The sequence below is a fragment of the Canis lupus genome, chromosome 10 (genome assembly GCF_048164855.1).
Source record: "Canis lupus baileyi chromosome 10, mCanLup2.hap1, whole genome shotgun sequence".
In the NCBI taxonomy this organism is placed as follows: Eukaryota; Metazoa; Chordata; class Mammalia; order Carnivora; family Canidae; genus Canis; species Canis lupus.
Window position 1 is genome coordinate 47135223 of NC_132847.1, and position 18333 is coordinate 47153555.

The 18333-nt window shown below is 42.6% G+C and overlaps 1 protein-coding gene and 1 long non-coding RNA gene across 5 annotated transcripts in view; one reads left to right on the plus strand and one right to left on the minus strand.

Annotated features, from left to right (window-relative positions):
• MOB3B (MOB kinase activator 3B) overlaps positions 1 to 18333 on the minus strand; it is a 190441-nt gene that overhangs the window by 43948 nt on the left and 128160 nt on the right. The gene's annotated exons all lie outside the window — the stretch shown is intronic.
• Positions 7235 to 14355, plus strand: LOC140641559 (uncharacterized). Its single transcript, XR_012038137.1, has 2 exons — positions 7235 to 7659; positions 10928 to 14355. It is a non-coding gene; the product is annotated as an uncharacterized lncRNA (long non-coding RNA).

An 18333-nucleotide genomic window follows, 5' to 3' on the forward strand; every position in this document is an offset into this window, starting at 1 on the left:
ATAGACAAATGTCCCATGCAGTGGAATTCCAGATAATTTATATAGAGACTTCCCCCTGAAGGAGGTAGAACCCCCTACCCACTGTTAACTGTGGGGTATGCTAGGTGACTTTCAGCCAAAGAGTGAATACAATATGGAAAGGGAGGTAGAAAGAACAACTTAATGGAAAAAACAGGCAAGCACTACATTGGCCAGGTGATCAAGGTTAGTATCAACAATGATAAGTCTTGGCATGGCATGTATCTTTGATATGGGATGATGAAAATGTCACTTCGCCTCTGTTGTCTTCCTCTCAAGAACACATAACCCCTGCCAAACAATGAGAAAAACATCAGGCACACCCAAACTGAGGGACATTGTACAAAATATTTGACAAATACTGCTCAAAATTGTCAAAGTCGTCAAATACAAGAAAAGTTTGAGAAAGCATCATAGCCCAGAGGATCATAAAGAGATATGATGGCTAAATGTAATGTAGTATCCTGGATAGAATCCAGGAACAGAAAAGGGGCTTTAGGGAAAGACTCAAAAAATCTGAATACTGTGTGGAGCTTAGTTAACAATTCTAATGTTAATTCCTTAGTTGTGATACATGTATTATAAATATAAATATAAATGTAATGTAAAATGTTACCAACATGAGAAACTGTGTGAGGAATATATGGGTACTCTTTGTACTATCTTTGCAACTTTTGGGTAAGTCTAAAACTATCCTAACTAAAAATTTTATTTATATTAAAAAAATACCACTCTGTGGACCAAAAATATTTGATCAGGTCCAAGGATCATGAGTTTTTAACCCTTTGGTCCATGTACTGACATTTCTATATTTACTGATGAACCTCTGATCAGAATTGGCTACATAATTTGCAGAGCCCCTTGTTCAAAAATTATTAAGAATTTGAAGATGGTGATAGCAGAGTGTTAAACCAAGCTCAGGGCTCTCCTGAGGGCAGGTTCCATGTAACTGTACACAACCCATGCCTGGGAAGCACAGCATAGTCTGAAAAGAGCTATCCAGTTAGTAGTTATCCTTGCCATATAAAACTCCCACACACACTGTTTATTTGTTCATTAACCAATTTATATAACTAACAAACATTTATTTATTTGGGGATGTGCAAAATACTAGAGATTCAACAATGAGCAAGAGTTAAATTGGATTGATAAATCATAAGGTCACCTTATAGCTAAGTGAATTTGGGCATTGACCTAGGACTTCCTCCAGACAGATATCCCTGAGGTTCATCCTCTTCATTTTCTCCTTTTCTCCTATCTCAACTGCAATAGTACTTACTACACTGGGACTTCTGAAGAAAGTGGATTTTAAAATTTCTAATATTAAATATGTAAAAGCATTGTGAGACTATTTTATAATATTTGCAATTAAAAGTTTCATTACTTTGGCTCCCACAGAAACTTAAATTTCCTGAGCACCTAATGGCACCAAGTATTAACATGGGTTAATATAATTGATTACTCTAAACAAATTGACAAGTCTATGAGTTGTTTCCCTCACTTTGCAGATGAGAAAATGCGAAGCTAAGAGAGGTTAGGTCACTTGCCCAAGAGATACAAATGATAAGTGGTAGAGCTGGAATTTCAACCCAGATCGATCCCACTCCAAAGCACACACATTTCTCAAAACACCCTTTACCTCTCATAAACCAAGGCGGTTCTTTTAAAATTATTTTTTAAAATTAACTTCATCTTCCATAAAATACCTCTTATTAGTTAGTTTTAAAAACCTTCAACTGAAATAAATTACTGTGAAGCCATTAGCCAGTTTTAAGGTCCTTAATAAAACATGAATTTTGAGGAGAAGAGTCTGAGAGTTCAGGAAATTTGTCTTTTGGAATTTGGTAGATGTAGGTGGGAAGAGCAGTAAGAAGCCAAAGGGACTCAAGCAATTGCCTCTTTAGGATTTAAGATTCTCAAGCAGAGGTAAGAAACTCTAGGCTAACACCAGTCAGCAGGCATGTTTTCTTTGGACTACACAGTATTTTTGAAATGCTGCCAACATCTAGAAATTGGGAACTATAATGCAAAGATCAAGAATTCTGGCTTCTCTTGGAAAAATTCAGAAGACCTGGCACAGGTGGACTGAAATTCCCTCATGGCAACAGCTAAGTGATGTCTGCTTAAAGGGAAGATGCTAATATTCAACTGGGCAGCCTTATTCATTTTATTCATTTATTGTCCCAGACTGGACTCTTTAAAGAAGACACTGCATGTGGTTACAAATTTGGCTGCAGTAAATGACAGGCACTTCTGGTTGGGTGCCCCTCCTCGGGATAGGTCTTCCGCCCTTCAGGGAGAAGGGGCTCTTTCCACCAAAGGGCCATCCCAGAATGGCGCCCACTGGCCTGCCACCTGCTCCTCTACCTTGGACCCCCAGTACCAGCTGTTGTGGAAGCAGGTGAATTTGCTTTGTATGGCCAGGTGAGGCTTGGTTGCATAGAAAACATTTATTGGCTATACCAGAAAATGATTAGCCTAGTGATAGTGAGGCTAGGCTATGTACTGTTATGTACTGTTCCCGAGTACGTAATATTTCAGATTCCTTCTTACCAAGCCTGTCTGTAGTAAAATCGTCCTCTTTCTAGTGCTCCATTTAACACATATGTGCAGAGGTTGCCACTTGCTTGTTTTCTGAAGGCAACTCCAGGAGGTACATCAACAGAGACTCCTGGGTTAATGAAGGCAATGCACTTGGCGTTTTTGCAACACAGGAGTTTCTTCTCTGTCTTTCCTTTGTTAACACTGATAGGTGGTCCTCAAATTACATAGACTTGATTTTCCCACTTCTTGCATATTTGCATGATATACATAGACACTGCTAAACTCCCCTTTTGGCACATTTGGTCTAGTCTACATTAACTAACTATGGCGATGCTTTGGTGATGTCACACAGAAGCACTGTCAGTTTACTAACTGGGGAGGACCAAGTCTTACCCCCACCCCACCGCATGCACCTTGTGAGGCTCCTAGGAGTCCCCCAGGAGGGCCACCTTGCAGACTACATGTCCCCTTGCCCAGCATTACCTCTCCTAAGCTCTGATGAAGTTCTCACTTTCCTGGGGTGAAACACATTAGCATCATTTAAAATGGTAATTAGCAATTAGATGTTTTCTAGTTTTGTGAAAAAACTTAAAAAGTATAAATATCATTATCACCTATCATACCTCCAAGGAATAAGTATAAATATCATTATCACCTATCATACCTCCAAGGAATAACCACTGATAATATTTTGGTGTGTTATCTTCCAGTCTTTTTTCTTTGCATATGTGTGTGTGTGAGTGTGTGTGTGTGTGTGTGTGTGTGTATGCGTATGGTATATTGTGTATTAAAATTATAGAATACATTGTATCCTTTTTACACTTAACATTATATCATGAGTCCATATTAAATATACTTTGAGCAATGAACTGTCACAGATTCAATCATTATGAAGACAAAAATAACATTTGGGTGACTCTCCTTGAGCATATATATCATCAGCAGTCAATCTCTGACAATTTTCCTTGGTTAGATTCTTCGGAATAGATTGAATCCCATAGTTTATATTAATAGTTCATGCACATTTTGCACTTTACTCCATAGTAGACCCATTTGTTTTATAGAGAATATTAACTCTTCTGTAAATCTTGAAATAAAATTAATGGGCTCTATTTCTCCTGCAGTATTGGTATTCCCTGGCGTACGAGTGAACTCCTCCACTGGGGAAGCCCTGACACAGGACTGAAGAACTAAAGCTGTAGATAGTAATTAATAGTCTTCCTTTGAGTATAGCAGTGATTCCCTCAACCTTGACTACACATTAGAATTATCTGGGGAACATGTAAAAAAAAAAAAAGAAGAATGGCAATGCCTCACACTAGAGCAAATGAATGTGAAATTCTCCAGATGATTCTAATGTGTGGCACTGGTTGAGAAACACTGGGCTAGAGCAGTGGTTCTTAAAGTGCGGCCCTTGGACCAGCAGTACCTGAAATATCTAGGAACTTTTAGAAATACAACTTCCTAGACCTTGACCCACAGGCACTCAATCTGACTCTTTGGGACTAGGGCCCAGCAATCAGTATGTTTCAAGAGGTACTCCAGAAAATCATGATTGTATTAAAGTTTTTAAGACAACTGGCCTAGAGTATTCCTTGTGCATATTCGTGACCCAGGAATATAGCCCACTTAACCAAACTGGGAAACTTACTAAAGAGTTACAGAATCTGGTGTCAGATAGACTTGAATTCAAGTATTTGCTATTATCATTACCCATCAGAGATACTATTATTAGTGGTCAGGAGGCTGGGAAGGAAGCTTCAGAGGTGGAGGAAGCCAAGGGATCTGGTGGCTTGAACATCCAAAACAGATGTTTGTTTCCTGACTCTTCTCTTGGATTTAGATTACACCTGCCTTTGGCATAAACAGATGAGTCTCCCAGGATGAGACAATAAATCACTCTCTTGGGAGCTGTCTTCAAACTGTGGATGTACTGAAAATATATGGCTAGAGACAGAGGCTTGGTCATCTGAATGTGAGAACTGCCAGGGGTGGGAGGAGTGGGGAGAAGGGGCGGGAGGCCACTATTACCTAGACCGGTGTTCTCAATGGGGGCTATAAGAAGCACCTGAAGGGCTCATTAAAACACAGATTCTTGGGGGGCACCTAGGTGGCTCAGTTGGTTAAGTATTTGTCTCTGGATCAGGTCATGATCTCAGCAGGGTCCTAGGATCCAGCCAGGAGTTGGGCTCCCTGCTCAGCAGAGAGTCGGCTTCTCACTATCCCTGTGCCCCTCCCCTTGACTTATGCACGCATGCATGTGTACTCTCCTCCTCTCTCAAATAAATAGATAAAATATTTAAAATAAATAAAACACAGCTTGCTGGGCTACACCCCAGAGTTTCTGCGTGTTTGGGGTGGGATCTGGGTTTTGCACTTTTATCAAATTCCCAGGTGATATTCACATAGCTGGTCAGACCACACTTCCCATGCTAAACTGAAACTTCATGAAGCTGATAGGCAACACTGAATTGCGACTGATAGAAATTTAAGAAAGGAAGAAATGTTCTCTAAGACATTTGCATTTCCTCTGTAAAATTCAAATTCCTTTTGATGTGCTATTTAGATTTGCTTCAGAATAGGACTGGCCAACTTGACAGATGTGCTCATGGTCACATTTCATTTGAACCCCAGGTCCCATGCAAGGTATTGGAGAGGTGGGGTGATGGGTGGTTGCAGCCCCTAAGCTTCTCTCACAGGTGGCAGTGGTGAGGGGGGCCACTAATCATTCCCAGCTATCATTCCCACCAATCATTCCCATCCTCCCAAGAAATCAACCCACACCAATCACTTGATATACTAAGCATCTGTGTACACAATGTCATCCTTTCCACAATCCTATGAGGTAGGTATTACTTATATCCCCGCTTTACAGATGAAGATGATGAGCTCAGAGAGGTAAAACAGATGTTCTGAAGGCATATGGCTAGTAAGGATCTTCAGAAATCAGACCTCAAAATATTTCCCTTTCTTACCCACACAGTGGGTAGAGGAGTCCTAGCTTGTAGAATGAAAAGACCCTGTGTATGGCTGAGAACAAACCAGGCATTGTTGGCATATGGTCACTCTGTATCTGAGCCAGGGCAGAGCTGAGATACTGGAATGGACTCTGCATCTGGGTGTAGGTAAAAAGGGCATACATAGTCCTTATTCTTATTCACCTGCCCTCCAGCAAGCTCTGGTCCCACCATCTGGACCAACTGAACAAGAGGCAGAGTTGGCCTCACCCTATCCAGTTCCCTGATAACCACCTTCAAGGATGTGGCCAGGATGATGATATCCATCCCCAGTCCAGCCCCACCCTCAAAGGGACACAGTCAGTGTTTAGAACCAGAAGCATCCATCAGAACTAGAGTTTAGCCCAGCTGAATGACCATGGGGATGAAAGCTAGAGATTTCTGTGGCAGTCTATTCATGCCTCTGGTCCACTCTCTGGCTTTCTGGTCTAATCACCCAGCCCCTACCAGCTCGGCTTCATTCCCTGACCCAGAACCACAACTAGGGGACTATATGTATCTTTGGGTATAATATGACAGGGCAAAGGCAGAGCCTGGACAAGTGATTGAAGTGATAAGAGAAACTGAGGTCTTATCACACAGGGAGGCTAAGAGAAGACTGGAAAGATAGGATTCAAATACTGAAAGGCCGTCATTTGGAGGACAGCAAGGGAGAAGAAGGCAGCAAGCCATTTGCCCATGGCTACAAAGCTGACAGGCACTGGAATGGAATTCAAACCCATTTCTTTCTGATTTCCAAGTCTGTTCTCTTTCCACTACTCTCTTCCACCTCCTTAAGGTCAGAGGCAATCCCTTTCTTCTTTAGGTCACTGCAAAGACAAACTTTTGTTTTGCCAGAAGTGTCCGAAAGCGGGATGCACTGCTTCAGGTGATGCTGAGCTTCCCACGCAAGGAGGTGTTCAAACAGAGGTAACTGCTAGTGGTGTTGGTGGCGAGGGAATCCACGCAAGAGAAGGTGGTTTCCATCACTGCCCACCTGCGACAATCACCTACATCTGTTAACAGGACAGATATCCAACTCCCCTTCTGATCTTCCCTGAGAATTGGTAATTTCTCAAGGTACATTCAGGGAACTGTTAGGGTCTCCTTCACCTCTGAGATCCTATGACTGTAGAGATTCTGGTGTAAGGGCAGCTGTAGGGCATCAGTGCGATGTTAACAGTGGCAACAACACTAGCTAACTGTTGAGTGTTCAGTGCCAGGACCTGTGTATTATATCACAAAGTCTTCGCAACCACTCCTCTGGGCAGACACCACTGTCATCCCCATTTCCCAGATGAGAAATTAGGGAAACAGATTAACTTCCCTGCCCAAAGTCACACCACAAGGAGTTGGTGGAGCCAGTCTGTGAGTCCAAGAAGGCTGGCTCTAGATCTTTACTCCTAACCATAGGAGAAGGCACCAAATGTGACCCTATCCAAAGCCATCCAGTCCAGGGCAGGTTCTGAATGAAACCTACCAGCGGTTAATCTCCCAAGTAACAACAACTGCACAGTACAGGAAAACACCAGGAGTGAAACCGATTCAGACTTTAAAATAACCATAAGAACTAAGTTACAGAGCCCTCAAAGTATAAAGCCTAGAAATTTCTTTGTCTACATGTATTATATTGGGTTTTTAAAATGTAAACTTTTCAATGCAAAGGGCATCCAAGTAATTTGTAACACCATTCCTTCACTTCATAACAAAACAAAACTGGCTCCTTAAAAATGATTTTATTCTGTCATGGAGTGCTCAAACAAAATGGCATAAATATATTGACTCAATGGTTAAAACATTAACTCCAGTGAAACTCCTGATGTGCTAATTCAACAGAACCTACCAATGCCTTTCTGGGAAGAGTTGGGTCCCCACCCCCTGCTTTCAGAGTGTGCTCAAATCCTGCCCCCTGCCCTGCCAATCTAAGGGCCATGGGTGTAAGAGTCACCACGTGGGAGTGAAGCTTTAGAGCAGAGCCTTTCTCAATCAAATATGTTCTCCTTTGCTCTTTCTGGGCCAATCTCGAGGTTCAGAAGGGCTGAGTGCAGAAAGAGATGGGATCTTTACACTCTGAGAGCTGAACTCACTGGGGACTTTCCAGGTAAATGCCCTATTAAACTAATCCTTTCATTAAAGTTGGTTCTGGTCTAGAAGTCAGGAGGAGTGGGGTTGGTTCATCTTCTGACTGCCACTCCCTCTTCCCTCCAGCATTGCCAATCACCCTAGTTCTTGCTTCCAGCCCAGGCCTCTTAAACTATTTTTGTTATTTAATAATCCTCTCTCTCAAAGTTGCTAACCCCTTTAGAGATTGGTTAAAACTCACAAGTGAGAATTGGAACAGTGTGAGTGGTTTCAAGCAGTGAGAGATGTCTGGACTTTTTCCCCGTTCAATGGAAGTTCAATGGAAGCTGTGGGTAGGAAGAATATAGCCAATGTCACCCATAAATTATCTGGGGAATACCAATTCACATCACCTCTCACCAGACTAAGATCCGAGTGACCTTTGGAGGAACTTGATTAACCTCTGCAGGGTTTCAGGCTCCTGAGCTGACAAAGAGGTTTGGCTGAGATCAGACTGTCTCAAACTCTTTACCGCTGGGGCTGAGGTGCTTCCAAGTTGGTGGGGGGAACAAGAGACCTCTTCTTCCACCTACTTATCCATTTTGATGTTCATGTTCTGTGTAGAATTTGACAAAATTACAGTTTGAAAATTCCTAGCCTAGGTGATTTCTAAGGTTCCTTCCGGACCTAACATTCTACGGTTCTGAGATGCAATTTTCACAGAAAGAGACAGCTATCTCCTCTTGATGTTGCCCTTCAACCCACGCTGATCTGGAAATTGTTTAAGGGCTCCTATCTCTTCTCTGGAGTCCTCAGAGCTACAAATTTTGCCAAATGACTGAGAAGCTGCCTCCATCTTCTGCACATCCTTGGACCAGATGGGACCCTCAGTGTCCCTGAAATTCTGTTGCATGCTTCTGCAAACCAAGCCAGCTGCAGAAGGCAGGTGTCTGGAAGGAATGGCCACTTCAGGCATCACATCCAGGCTGGGCCCCTCATGGCACTACCTGGTTTGTGATGGAATTAAAGACAGTTTCCTTTCAGGTGTTGCTCTGGGATTTCCAAGTCCATGAAAAGGTAATATTAAATTGGTAAGGGGTAGGTATAACTTGATAGGACTGGGTATTCTCAATCTAAAGCCTTGGTGTCAAAAAGCAAGGATTCATAATTCTAACTTCCCTTCATTCCAGCTTATTTCACACTTCTGGGCCTTAGCTCTTCCATAGGTCAAATAGGTGATGAAGTGACATTGTGTATGTTGATGGCGTGGCACAGTGCCTAACACTGTAAATGTTATTATCTATTATTGCTGCCACTTTGTACTAAGTGAACATTTGGATTGCCTTAAAATGCGATGAATAATAAAAGAAGACAAATTAAGAGGCTCAAAGTTACCTAGCTGTGTGGATACCCACTGCTTTAGATATCAAATCAATTCTCTTTCTACAAGGGCTTCTCTGCCTAAAGTTCCAGGCTCCCCACAACACACCAACCAGATTCAAGTGTTCCCAGTTATTCCCATGCTCTGACTCATTCTTTACACCTAGAAGCTGGAAAGTATGTACACTGTTCAGAAGATCAAGGCCAACCGTCCCCCAACTCCTCCACCCCCACTCTTGTGGCTTAAGGCAGAGAAACCACCTAATAAATCAAGGTATATTATGCATTCCTTCATGCTGATTCATACAAATAGCTCCTTAGCTCCTACCTGGGCTGAAAAAGATAAGACCAAGAATTCTATGAACTTTGCCTTCCCAGGACACAATAAAACCCAGTAAGTGTGAATCTCTAGTGATATGTGGTTCTTCAGTGTACCATGAGAGATGAAGGGATACTCAGGGGCCACTTAGAATGTTACCACTATAGAGCAGAACTGGCATAAACAGGGTGCTCATTGTCTCCCAGTGATGTGAAATTAGCAGTTTCCCTCCCCAATCCTACTGAAAGCCCCACAGCAATATCATGAACTTCCAGGATGTGGTGCTGCTACATGTCCTTTATGTGTTAAACATATAAACAGTTAAACAAGCAAAACCTCATTACGTGAGAAGGTAACGGAGGAGGGGAGAACAAATTGATTAAGAAGAGAGAACAAATTGATTATGTGGAGGGAGAAGATCTTCATCAATATATATTGACTGCATGTCAGGCACTATTCAGGTTCTTTTTTTAGATTTTTTTTTTTTTTTAATTCATGAGAGACACAGAGAGAAAGAGAGGCAGAGACACAGGCAGAGGGAGAAGCAGGCTCCATGCAGGGAACCTGACGTGGGACTCGATCCTGGGACCCCAGGATCACGCCCTGGGCTGAAGGCGGCGCTAAACCACTGAGCCACCCAGGCTGCCCTCAGGTTCTTTATAAGAAAGGTAGGAAGGTGAAGTAGCAAGAGCATGGATTTGGGACCCAACCTGTCACATTCACATCCTGGCACATGGTTACTGGGACAAGTTATATAGTCTCTCTGCATCTTGAAGGTAATAACAAAACCTCACTCAGAGCACTTCCTAAGGATGACACAAATTCCTATGTGTTGGTGCTTTCACGACACAGCCTGGTGCATAGGAAGTGCTGTAGACTGTGCAGTTTTTCGTAAGGTTTCTCATTTAATCCCTCCAACTCATTCTGATCGTTGTGAGGCTGGTAGGGTCTAAGCTTTATAGTTAAAGAAACCTGGACACAATTTATCTAGAGTCACATGGGCAGTTAAGTGGAAGTTTGGGAATTCAGCCTCAGCCTCAAATGATTCCAAGTCAGTTAGATAAATAAACACTGATTCATGGAGGCTTCATGAGAGAGGGCCAGATAAATTGTCAAAGGAGCTGACAATAGGTTGTGGGATGGCTCCTGAGGCATGTCTAGAAGGTCCAGCAGGCTGTTTATATGTGGATGTGGATGTGGGTGTGGGTGTACAAGGGTACCTATCTGTGGAAACATATTATTTTCCCTTTAAATCTGGACAGAGCAACTCTGTGAACCTAGCAAGCCAGTGCCTTTAAAGAGTGTCTGGACTTAAAAAAAAAAAAAAAAAAAAAAAGAGTGTCTGGGAAATGCATGCATATATTTCCTGGTAGGGTGATAGCAGACTGCATTCTTAATTTGTTATTTATACTCTACCCAAAACCTAGTGGGCATCTAATAAATGGTTGTGATTACCCTTAATTACTATTCTATTTGGTATGAGGTTAAATTTACTTGTATTATCTAGCATTCCTCAAAGTTAGATCTCAAATAGATAGATGTTCCTTAAAAAAATTGTTTTAAATATATCAGAGTCAAATAAAATGCTGTTTACTCTGGCTCTTTCCAGGAAATTTCCTGATGTATACAAGCATCATAACGGTTCTGAGAAATTCTACAGTAAAGAAATATGCTTCCTTTTAATGCAGTATTTCCTAAGCCTACTTGGCCACAGAACACTTTTCCATATAATAGAAACTTTGGGAAATGTTGAAACGACCTGATTCAATTTTGACTTCTCTGCAAGCAAGGGATAATTACCCCCATTTCTGAGGTAAGAAAATAGAAACCCATCCAGTAGGTGGAGGAGCCACTGCTAGACACCCAAGTCTCCGCCTCCAAAATAAGAACTCTCACATTTCTAAAACACTGAGCTATAAAAGCCACACCATCACAGGCACTATGTCTTTTGCTTTTCATTTTAAAATGTATAGGTGAAACTAAATGTTAATAGAATTAAGTGACTTGGCCAAAACCACAGAGCTCCTTAGGAGTGGACAAGGGGATAGGCCTACATTCACTAATCTGTAAAAATCTGTGAATGGAGAAACAAGCTGCCGTGGATGGTCATAACTGGTCTGAGTGCACACCTGCCTGACCTAAGAACCAGCCCAACAACCAGCCCAACAGAACCGACCTTTCATGCATTTAGGGTGAGGTGCAGGAATGCAACTGTTACTTCAGAGCTCAATAGCTCAATCTCAGTCCATTCACACTGGCAACAAGCTGGCACAACCCTCACTGAACTGATGGAAACAAAAATCTGGCCACTTGGAGATTATAATCTCATGAAAATGACTGTTCAGCAGCAACTCCTATTCTCCCAAAGGAAACAACAGTGCAGGCAAATGTACTTTAGGATCGACACATGCCCGCAGCAGCGCTCTCTCCATCAGGACCTCCCTCTAACATTTCTCTGGCATAAGTGAGTGTTGGATGGAAGCATCCCCCAGGCTTGCCAAGTGCCTCCCCTCGCAGCCCCCCTGCTGTTCTGCCAGTAAGTAGCATCTGAACGAGAGAGAGGCAAGTCATCCTGGCCACATGGCACCAGCCCGGACCTGGGAAGGTGAGCCTGGTCACAGCCAGCAGCAGCCCCCCCGCCCCCGCCCCACACACCCTGCCGCCCCTCTCCCAGAAACCCAGATCATGTCTCATGTCTCACCCATTACAAAGGTTGCTCAGGGAGTGCCTGTCGAGGGGAAGTGGGATGAGCATCTGGAGACCATTATAGGATAGAGATAGGCATCTTGCCTTAGAAATCGGCATCAAGCCCAAACTGTGTAATTCCTGCAGCACAGCCTACCACAGGGCAGCAGGACTGCCAGAGGAGGAGAAGGGAGAAAAAGGAAAGTCTATAGGGTATGTTTCCCTGAAGGCGGTTTTTTAGCTGAGTTTCTTCCGTGGGGTTTACATACTCCCCTGAATTCTTATACTCACATAACTTTTTTTTTTTTTTTTAAAAGCAAAGCAGGACATACAAAAGAACAGCAACTATGTTTCCCAATTCATGTCAACTCAGTAAAAAATGTATTCAGCACTCCAGAGTGTCAGACTCTGTGCTAGGCACCATGAGACTGTCACGACAGAGTGACAATAAGATAAAGAAGGTAAGACAGGACCACCAGGTGGTCTTGAAACTGTATTGTGCAGGTGTTACAATGGAGCCTAAGAGCTGCAATGGAGTTTGGGGTGGTGACAGGCTGAGGGCGTGGGGTTCTCTCCTGCTCACTCCCCTCTCATCCACTCTCCCCACCAACCTCCGCAGCTCCACTATGGCCTGGTCTCTAGGTCTCTTTGCAGGGAGAGCTGTTGGGACACTTAATTTCTTGATTAATTTCTGTAAATTTCTTAATTTCTATAAATCCCTCAGGAATATTTGAAGGTACTTTCTGTAGGCCTGGTCAGGGAACAGAACTCTTATTGAGCATGTGAAGACAGAGGCCAACATTGATTGCCCTAATGGGTTCTGGCAGAGGAAACACACTTGAGCGAATTGTTTGCTGAGAGCTTTAGAGCGTGCCCCAGCGCTGGCCAGGCCTGGCACGGCCTCAAGTACCAACTTGCTGCCTTTGACAGTTGGCTGTGGCAGCTGCTGAGATAAGCCCCAGAACACCCTGAGGTGTGGATGCTTCTGGTGCCAACCATTATGGTGAAGGTTGCCTCTGGGACTCATGCACAGGAATGAAGAAGGTTCTCAAACACTTTCCCCACGGACATGTTTGGGGAGGCTTTCAACTTCGTAAGCTTTGGACATCTTGAATGCTGCAGAGACCTGCAAGAAGCCCAGGGACAGTCTATCCTGTGACTCTGTTTCCTTAGGCATACGTTGTTCACAGGTGGGAGGCAGCATGTCAAAGACATTGGGTGTCCTGGCTCCACTGCTGTCTTCCTTGTGACCTGGGGCAGGCGAGTGACTCCTCTCTATATTTTCTCATCTGAGAATCAGGGGGCAGTATGCTTCCTATCTCACAGGCTTGGGGGTGTTAAATTAGCCACATGAAGTGGTGAGCATATTAGGTAGGTACCTGATATATTTCAGCCATTTTTAGTATTTTAACATTATTGTTAACACAGCTGATAGGAACAACTCCATAAAACCCAAGGAAATGTCCCGTCACAGCAATAACCCATTTGATGGTCTCGATCTGGAAGTAAGGCTAGTCAAAAAGAAAAAAACCAAAAACCAAAAACCCAAAAAACCACAAGACAAACAAAACAACAAAAACCCACCACAGCAACAAAACAAAAAAACTACAGCAGATCGAAAGAACTGTTATGTTGACAGCAATGCTCTATCTTCTCAAGAACAGGATGAAGAATTTTTTTTTTTCAGATGCAAAACATGTAAGTGCAAGAAAACTTCTCTCCTTAGAGATTCACCAGATGGAAGCTCTTTTCGAAGGAATTTCAAAATCTATAAATGTAGCACAAACAGGGTCAGGTGTAACCCTGTATCGGTTGTCATCACGTTCTTGATGGCCCTTACGGCCCAGTCTGCCTGAGTTCCAGTGATATTTTATTAGCTACAGGAATTGCATTTCAGAATGTGTTTTGAAGGAAAATGTCATGAGCTTATCTTTCCAGGGGCCAAGGCAGCAATCAAAGAATCAGCTCATGACTCATGTTATATCCCTCATCCAAGCACATTTCCTCCTGCAATCCCCTGGCTGCTGTGGAGGTTTTGGGAAAGGTGTGAGCGTTCATCCCTCCTAAGTCACGTGAACTCAGCACACCTCTCATTTCACAGCTGTCTGCCATTGCCACAGTAATGGAAGTTTTATTTGTACTGGCTTCTCCACGCTATCTGGAAATAGCAAAATGTGGCAGAGTTGCTTCTGGGTACCAAAAATAATGTTACAAGCCTGTGAAAATGAATACTTATGACTTAATGAAATCTGTGGCCATAATGTGTATTTGCTAAGAAAATGAAACTTAGGTGCCTCCTTTAAACAGAATGATAGGGGAGAAATGCTTGAATAAATGAATGTTTACTTTAAATATGTGTCATCAATGCACATCACAATTTCTAAGATACTTTCAATCATGAGAATGTTACTGAAGAGATTTGGTAAATTTAGAACCATGGTTGAGGATTAAAGGCGATGCATCTTAGCAGGCAGATCATTTTACCTTCCTTTGAAAACACAGTAAAGTTATAAGGATGGAAGCTGGTGGGGGGCAGACTGCCTGGGTCTGAACCCAGCTGTTACTTAACTGTGACCTTAGGAAGTCTCTACAACTCCGTTTCCTCATCCGTAAAATGGGGATGATAATACTACCAAAGTCATGATGTTGCTGTAAAGAATAAATAAGTTAATATTTTTGATATATTTAAACCTATGGTTATGGCAACATTTTATCTAAATATTAACAGCTGCTACTATTACTATTTATTACTGTTACATTATCATGCTTATCATCAGATTCTCCCATTCTTCTTCCTGGGGCTGCCCTAAAGTTCCTTATATCAGCAACATTACCAGGAACAATTTAAGGCCAGAGATGTCCTCTCCAGAAAATCATTATAGCATCTCCTTAACCACTGACCTGTATTAACATTTCAGTCTGATTGAAAGTCACCTTAAAGGAATTCTGAGAGGCTGAGATAGAAAGCAGGAATATTAAATGAGGAGTAGTTTGTCTTGAGGCAAGGGGTGATGTACAGAATTAACTTGCTATGCTATTTTGCCCCCCCCCCCCCCGCTCCCCCCAGGAGGAGGACATTTGGCAATGTCTGCAGGCATTCTGGGTTGTTACAATTAGGAGGGGGAGGGGCTACTGGCAGCTGGTAGGTAGAGGCCAGGGGTGCTGCTAAACATTTTACAATGCTCAGTATGGTGTCCCCTGCCCCCTCCCCGCCAGCAAAGAATCATCCAACCAAATGGCAACAGTGCCAAAGGTTAGAAACTCCACATTAGGGTAGACTTTGGAAAGAAAAGCAGTCTGGCTCCACAGGAGGTTCCACTTTATGATGGATATAGTTTCCAAAGGTCCTGGCCTACTTTAAAATGACTTTGGGGGATGCTACTCCTAAAGAAGTAGTAGTAATTTATTAGCAAGCACACTCGGTTCCCAGAGAGAGAAGACTAAAGAGCCAGTCCCCAAGCACCTATATAGTTTTCATTCATTTTAGCACTGAGGAGGCTACTGCCTTCAATATTTTCATTTCATGCACTGAAGCATCTGTACATGCTAGTTCTGAGCCTGGAGATGGTTCTCCAAATATCACGTGTCTAAGACATGCCCAACAAATTCCTTTCCTCTTCTTCCCAAACATGCCTGTCTTCCCTACCTCGGTAAATGCTTTGACCATCTTCTCTGTTTCTCAAGGCCTCAGTCTAGGCAACATCCTCCTCTTCTCTTCCCCTCACACTCACATTCAGTCCTCAGGAAGATCCTATGGCTACCACCTTCGAAATACATCTTGAATGCTCCTCTCTTGTCTACTGCCACTACCCTTGCCTGACCGCTGTCAATAACTTCCTAAATTGCCTCTCCATTGTTAATCTTGATAATCTCTAATTAATTCTCCACACAATGATCTAGTCATCATTTAAAAAATAATAATTAAAGGCTCTGGCTCTTGAGATCCTTTGTTGGCTTCTCACTAATGTTTCAAATAAAATTCATACCCTTTACTATGGCCTGAAAAAGTCTTCTATCAGGGGGTCTCAAAGAGTGTACCCAGCAGTGTCCTACTGGATCAGAGACTCCAGGTGTGAGACCCCGCAATCTGGGGTGATGGTGATGCATACTGGTTCGAGAGCCAGTGCTTATGTGATCTGGCTCTCCTCTTTTCCGATCATATTCTAATCAAAAGGGTTTCTTTGCAATTCCTTCACCATGCCAAGGTCTTTTCAACTTCAGGTCCTTACACAGTCTGCTCTAACTGCCCGGAACACATTTCCCACCCCTTTCTCAGATACTTCCTTTGACCCCTATTTCTCATGTAGATTTCTGCCTCCACCTTAAATTCTCTGGTAGTGTACTTCATAGCACTCCTATCATAGTTGTTTTCTATCTTTTTTTTTCTGTCTTGTTTTTCTGGCTCTTCCACTAGTCTGTAACCTCCATGATGTCAAGACCATGTCTTGTTTGTTAATGTATATGCAATGAATACTACAGTGGGGGGTACATAGTAGATGATCAATCCAGAGGGTTTGAATGCATTATTACCCTACAGTACTTCCAGTAGAGCACAGGGAGACACAATGTGTGGCATCTGCCCCCATTCCACCATTTGAATGAGGACAGATATAGCTATCTGAGCTCCACAGTCCTTCCCCCTTACACCTGGCTATGGCTTCAGAATTTGTTATGACACTTTACTGCAAGCACACACACACACACACACACACACACACACACACACACAATTGAAGTTGTTACTTGCAGTGGATATGGAAGAAAATACTCTTCAATTCTCTAAATAGTATTTCAGTAATTTAATTGTTAATATTATTTATGTGCCTGACATTGTGCTAATATTTCACAAGCATTATATTATTTATGAACCCTATATAAAATGTCCAATAATGATTCCCACTTACAGTTGAAAAAACTGAGCTGCAGCATAATGCCATCTGTCCAAGATGCCACGGTAAATGGCAAAGAGGGGATCTAAACCCAGGATGGCCTAGCTGTGGCACCTGAGCTCACTGGTGAATTCCTTCATTGTGGTAAGAAAAATATGTGCTATACAGGTCGTCAGGGAGGAGCCCATAGCAGAGCACCTTGCCCAGGTGGAGGTACCAGAGGGAATCCTAGAGGAGTTTTGAGGCACGGGTGAGTCAAAAGCATAAAAAACAGAGAAGCAGGGAAGCAGAGGCATGAACCCTTTATTCACACCTACTTCTTTCTTTTTTTAAATTTTTTATTTTTTTTTATTTTTAAAGGAGAGAGAGGAGGGGAAGGGGGAAAGCGAGAGAGAGATTCTTAGGCAGGCTCCATGCCCAACACAGAGCCCTCCTCAGCGCTCCATCTCACAACCCTAATATCATGACCTGAGCCGAAATCAAGAGTTGGATGCTTAACTGATTGAGCCACACAGGCGCCCCCACACCTACTTCTTTTTTTAAGAGTGGTCTTATTTGGGAAGAGGGGAGCTTTGGTAAAATGACATTTGGCTCAGCATTATTCTATTCAGAGGTTATCCTGCTGGCTGCTCTCATCTCGGGTGATTCTTCAATGATGATCTTCTTTCTGAATACTGGCAGCATAGCTGCTCTCTGTGAAGTTTACTGGTATAAATGAATGCTGGAGTCCAGTGGCAGTGCTTAAAAGATCTCTAGAGAAACACCTTTCAAGTTATACTTAGGCCCCAGCTAATATGATTCATGTCTCCTGAGCTAGTAATCCCTGATGTGATGAGTTAGGTTATTACTGGAAGTGTACTGTTCGTGTGAAAAATGTGATGGCAGAAAAAGTTTGGAAACCATAAATTATTACAGTATTTTAATAAAAGTAAGTGTTTATACAAAATATCCTCTCTGAGTGTGATCCAAAAGAAAAAAAGAGTTTCTCAGTTGATTTGCACTAAAGGGAAATCTGCATGGAGGTGGGAATTACAGCACAGTCTTTACTTCCATGGCAACTGACTGATGTCATTTACAGGATGGAGAATTTCCCAATGGGGCCAGGGTTCGCTTGGAGGTATTGCATGTTTAATCAAGTGTAAAACTGATTTCAAATTTAGGAAACTTTTTTAAGATTAATTTTACTTAAATTGATTTTGGAAGGAAGTGCTTAAAGCAAATCAGAAGGTTGTTTTCTAATATTTTAACCAGAAATGGATGTAGAAATCTCATATAATTCACAAAATTGAGCTTGACATGATGCCATGCCTCTGTGGAAAGAACAAAGAACTCTCAATGTGGAGAAGAGATCATCTCATGTGAAATCCAATGCTTTAAAATGAGAGTTTCTGGAAGTATCATTCCCAGATGAGCGGCATCAGCATCCCCTCAAAGGGGTCCT